This window comes from Lactuca sativa, chromosome 7 (assembly GCF_002870075.4).
Source record: "Lactuca sativa cultivar Salinas chromosome 7, Lsat_Salinas_v11, whole genome shotgun sequence".
Lineage (NCBI taxonomy): Eukaryota > Viridiplantae > Streptophyta > Magnoliopsida > Asterales > Asteraceae > Lactuca > Lactuca sativa.
Window position 1 is genome coordinate 183,602,652 of NC_056629.2, and position 6,151 is coordinate 183,608,802.

A 6,151-nucleotide genomic window follows, 5' to 3' on the forward strand; every position below is an offset into this window, starting at 1 on the left:
TCAGTCAGCAGGTCATGGGGAGTACCGAAGAGGTACTCAATACGACGAAATTGATTCAATAGGTTTGCGACAGACTTCAGACGACACATAGGGATGTTAAAAAGTCCCATGGGACCCCGATCCCATGGGGTCCCCATCATGTTTGGGGAATTTATTTTAAAAAATAAGGGACGTGGATGGGGGTTGGGGCAAGGTTAATCCCGTTTTAATTTCGGGGGAGCGGGCGCGGGCGGGTAGTTCTGTCCCGAAACCCCCATGGGGCTGCCGTTAATAAATTATAAATATATTTACATATATTAAGTATATAAATATAATAAACAATAATATGATTTTGAGCTTCCAAAATTCAACAAAAAAACATGTTTTTAAGGGGATTCGGGGGTGGGGGAGCCTGAGGACGGGATGAGGGAGCCAGAGTTATTTTCGGCAGCAGAATTCGAGGACGAAGTCTAATTCAAGTGGGGAAGAATTGTAACACCCGATTCAAGGTACTTTTCATTTTGACCCTTAGTGTTTAAATAGTTTGAAAAATTGGTCCCTACGGGGCATTGTTTCCATTTTCCGAAAAATGGGAGTACGTTGGGCATACTTCATGTACGCATGGCATACACAATCAGGGAACAAACCCTAATTTTAGGTTTTAGACCCTATTTAAGCAACATTATGACCCATGATTTTTTCATTTCCCAACCTCCAGTACCCTTTGAGCCTCATTTCGAAACCCTAAGACATCTAGAGAAGATTTGACCTATTTGTGTGTATTTTAATGTGTATTGATGAACCTCGAGGAAGAAGAAAGTTGAAGAATGAGCTTTGATCAAGGGAGAGCCTGTAGATCCAGATTCCACACATCATGTCCAGCTTTATTCAGGTATAAAGCTTGGAACTTACTCATTATATGCTTAGATCTTGTTATTATGGAGTTTTGTTCACTTTTTAATCCCACGATTGAGATCTAGTGGTAATCTTCCACTCCAGAAGTTAGAGCTGCTTCTCTTGATGTTTCTGAGGTCCCTAGACCATAAAGTTAGCATTTTGATGGTTGAGAATAAACCATGCATGTGTTTATGTCCATTTGGTGAAAGTAGGATTCTAAATCTAGGGTTTGAGTTCATTTAAGCATGCAAAGGCTCCAAGTTAGTAACTTTATGGATTAAGACATTCCCTAGGGCTTGGATATGAAGTTTGGACGTACGGTTGTAAGAATTAAGTGTTTAATGAAAAAAATGCTTAATAGGTGGGTACGTTGAGCATACGCTGCACATACGTGTGACATCCCCAAAAATCACGGCCAGAAAAGACCGATTTCATTTATGCTTTTTAAAATAATTTCAGAGTAAATCCTTTTGATTTAAAAGAGTTGCGGAATTTGTTCTCAAAACAAAATATGATAAAATAAAATTTATCAAAGCATTTCATCAAGAGATGCCTTTTCATTATATAATCAAAACTCAGGATGTCATGTTCCGATACACACCATAAAGCATAAACGATAACATTACAAGTCATTCAACAAATATATACATATACAGACTTGTAAAAAAACAACTCGATGATTCATCCATCTTATTACCTTGCGCCACTTCCTGTAATTCAAATAAAACTGAGTGGGTCAGGCTTGGGAGCCTGGTGAGCATATAGGGTTTTCAACCTACAATAAATAATTATATTTAATTTCACCAACCAACAATAACCCGATTATCCATTCCCGTTATCCTCACTTTATGTCCCTAAAACAACATCTATCTCAACGGACCTAATCTAGGATTTTCATCGAAACGGACATTACTACTAAGGGGTTTCCTCAACAATAGATATCCTAAAGGCAACCATGAGGGGGATAGAGTACACCGGTGAACACATCGTTCACAACACCTACAGGTTATGAACCTGCTAGCGTTCCACTGGACTGTCTAGAAAGAGTCTGTGGTCGTCATCCATACTCCGCTGGATGACTAGGTCAACATCAACAACATCGAGGCCTCTCATCTGTTTATCACACATCAACTATCTACCCATGTTCTACCCAACATATTAGTAGATAAAAATATATATTTTTATACATAGTTTAAAACCAGTATAGCATGTTCAATCAATAAATATTCCATATAACAGATGAGGCACACACACATAACACGTATTTCATAGAGAATAAATCAGATCTACAAGATAGAAGAAAGTGAATATACATTCACACTTATAATAACAAAATTTACACATAACACGTATTTTATATAAAATACTTCATAATTATGCGTTAGAAGAAAGTAACTACACACTCACTTGATCAGAAGATGATCGGACAGCACTACGACTTATAGAAGTACTGTTCTTTGGTAAGATCTTCACAAAAACCGGGCTCATCGCGGGCAGAGCTTCGGCTCGGGAATCTTACTTTTTGGGATCTTCAGGGCTTCGAGACTTGCTTTGGGGCTCGGGAATAATACCGGAGCTTCGGGGTAAAAATTACACGCAAATCGAGGAAAAAACTAGAGAGAAAGGAAGAATTTGGCAAAAGAATAAGGCTGCCCTCGCATGCCCCTTTATAGGAGGCTGAGGCCTCGCATTACGCTGGGCGTAATGCTCTACGCGGGGCATACTCCTCCGAAATCGTCACTGCTTACGTATCTGAAGAACTCGAGTGCGAGGCGCGTCATGCTTCGCTTTACGCTGGGCGTACAGCCCTACGCTGGGCATAACCCGAATAAATCCGGTGACTCCCCTTCGGATAATATCATATTAATAATTAAATTTAAATATTAATTATTTAATAAACTTAAAAAATTCATATCTTCTTCATATGAAATGCGTTTTCAACGTTCTTTATATCCACGCGTAGGTGAGACTACGCTCTACAACTTTCGTTTAGACTCCGTCGGCTAATTTTGAATTTATTTTTATTATTTATTTTTAGAAGGCCGGGACAAGAAAACTCTGTTATAAATTCATAACTTCTTCATCTGACGTTCGTTTTCGCCTAACTTTTCACCAATGCACTACTATCAACGAGATCTTCGATTCTCGTTTAGATTCTTTAGACCAACAATCACTCGATCTCGAATCGAGTATTCGGGCTGCATACTGCTAAGTCGAAACTTCAGAAAATCATAACTTCCTCATACGAAGTCAGATTTGTGCGTTCTCTTTATGCACGCTCTCGGTTTAACGAACTCTATGACATTCAATTACATCACTAAGGCTAAATATCGCTCTAACGTAAATTTCACTTTTTACGTCATTCAGCGTTGCCGGTTCTATCGGAAAACTTCGACAGGTCATAACTTCTTCGTTATAACTCGGATTTTAGCATTCTTTATATATTCGGAAACCTCGTTTCAACTACTACAACATTATACATAGCTATCAGCTTTATTTAACATTTTATTTTGACGCTTATTTTTATTCTTAATCACATTAAGACACACAATTAAGCACAAAACACATATTACACCTCTATCATCTCAAAACGGGTTACAAAGGGTAACCTAGACTATTACATCAACATTAGACTATTACATCAACATTAATGACAAGACCAGAAACACAGGCGTTACAATTTTCTCCACCTTAGAATGATTCCGTCCCCGGAATCACACATCAACAAACAAATGCGGATAGCGACCCATCATGTCACTCTCCGTCTCCCAGGTGAGATTCGGCCCATTCGTGTGTTTCCATCAGACAAGCACTAACTCGACCATCTTGCATCGTAACTTCTTAGTCTTTCGGTCAACGATTGCCTCTGGTTCTTCAATCAACATTTTGTTCTCATCGATTCTCGACTCCGAAAGTGGAATCATGTCGGGAACTTCTCCCGTGAACTTCCTTAAATAACACACATGGAAAGTGTTATGAATTCCATTCAGTTCTTCTGGTAGTTCGAGCTTGTAAGCTTGGTTCCCAATCCTCTGAAGAACTTTAAATGGTCCAATAAACCGTGGACTTAATTTTCCCCTTTTACCAAATCTTATAAGTTCCTTCCACGGCGAGACTTTAAGCAAAACCGAATCTCCAACTTCAAAAGTCATCGGTCTTCGCTTGTTGTTAGCATAACTCTTTTGACGATCCTGAGCTACTAACATTCTCTCCCTAATTATTTTCAACTTTTCAGCAATTTGATGGACTATCTCCAGTCCCATAAACTGCTTTTCCCTAGCCTCAAGCCAACAAGACGGCGTACGACACTTCTGTCCATACAAAGCTTGATAAGGTGCCATCTTAATGCTTGAGTGGAAACTATTATTGTAGGAAAATTCTACAAAAAGTAAATGTTCATCCCAATTACCTTGGAATTCCAGGGTACATGCTCTCAGCATATCTTCAAGTGTTTGTATCGTCCGTTCGCTCTGACCATCAATATGTGGATGGTAAGCTGTACTTAAACACAACTTGGTACCCAATTCCTCTTGTAGACTTTTCCAAAATCGCGAGGTGAAACGACTTCACGATCTGACACAATCTCTAACGGAACACCGTGAAGCCTCACAATTTCCTTCACGTAAGAATTCGCAAGCTTATCCATAGACCATTTCTCCTTGGCTGCTATGAAATGCGCACTCTTAGTGAATCGATCAAAGACCACCCAAATCATGTCGTCACGATTCTTTGTTCTGGGTAGTTTAGTGACAAAATCCATAGCGATGTTTTCCCATTTACCCATAGGCATAGGTAAAGGTTCTAAACTCCCATATGGTTTCTGATGTTGTGTCTTGACTCTCGCACAAGTCACACACTCGGCCACATACCTTGCAACATCAAGCTTCATCGTCGGCCACCAGTAGTAGGGTTTCATGTCCCTATACATTTTAGTGCTACCGGGATGAATCGAGTACATGGTCTTGTGAGCTTCTTCCATCAGAAGATCTCTGACTCCTCCTGTCTTAGGTATCCAAATCCGATCTTGGAACACCTTCAGTCCATGACTGTTTATACCGAACACCAACGTTTTGCCCAAACGTTCCTCCTTTCGGTCATTCTTCTCAAAAGCTTCCTCTTGAGCTTTCTTTATATTTTCCACAATGGTCGAGACAACTTCAACTCTCAGCACTCTTGGCCTTTTCCTTTCAAGATTGACTTTCCGACTGAGAGCATCAGCAACAACATTTGCTTTACCGGGGTGGTGAAGTATCTCACAGTCGTAGTCCTTAAGTAACTCTAGCCAGCGTCGTTACCTCATATTCAATTCTTTCTGATTAAAGAGATATTGGAGACTCTTATGATCAGTGAAAAGTTTGCACTTCGTGCCATAGAGGTAATGCCTCCATATCTTTAGAGCGAAAACTACCGCTGCCAACTCCAAATCATGAGTCGGGTAGTTCTTTTCATGCTCTTTCAATTGTCGAGATGCATATGCGATCACCTTATCTCTTTGGGTCAAAACATAACCCAATCCAACCCCAGACGCATTGCTATAAATAACAAAGTCTTCAACTCCATCGGGTAGAGAAAGTATCGGTGCCTCACATAGTTTCTTCTTTAGCTTCTCGAATGCTTCTTTATGCTTATCACTCCAAGCATAAGTAGCTCCTTTGTGGGTCAAAGCTGTCAATGGACTAGCGATCGAAGAAAAGCCTTGGATAAACCTTCGGTAATATCTGACTAATCCTAAAAAGCTTCTGATCTCCGTGGGGCTTTTCGGTTGTTCCCACTTCATCACAGCTTCGATCTTCGCTGGATCAACCATTATCCCTTCTTGTTTGACCACGTGACCCAAGAATTTGACTTCTCGAATCCAAAAATCACATTTCGAGAACTTTGCATACAACTTCTCCTTCTTAAAAACTTCTAACACTTCTCGCAAGTGTCTGCCATGCCCCTCTTGGCTTTTCGAATAAATCAGAATGTCATCTATGAACACTATCACAGATTTATTTAGGAACGGATTACAAACCCTATACATTAAATCCATGAATGCTGTTGGAGCATTGGTTAATCCAAACGACATAACCAAAAACTTTTAGTGCCCATATCATGTTCTGAATGCAGTCTTCTCTATATCCTGCTCTCTTACTTTCAGCTGATGATATCCTGACCTAAGATCGATATTCGAGAAATAGCTCGAACCCTGCAATTGATCAAACAGGTCATCAATCCTTGGAAACGGGTATCTATTCTTTATCGTTGCTTTATTCAGCTATCTGTAATCAATGCA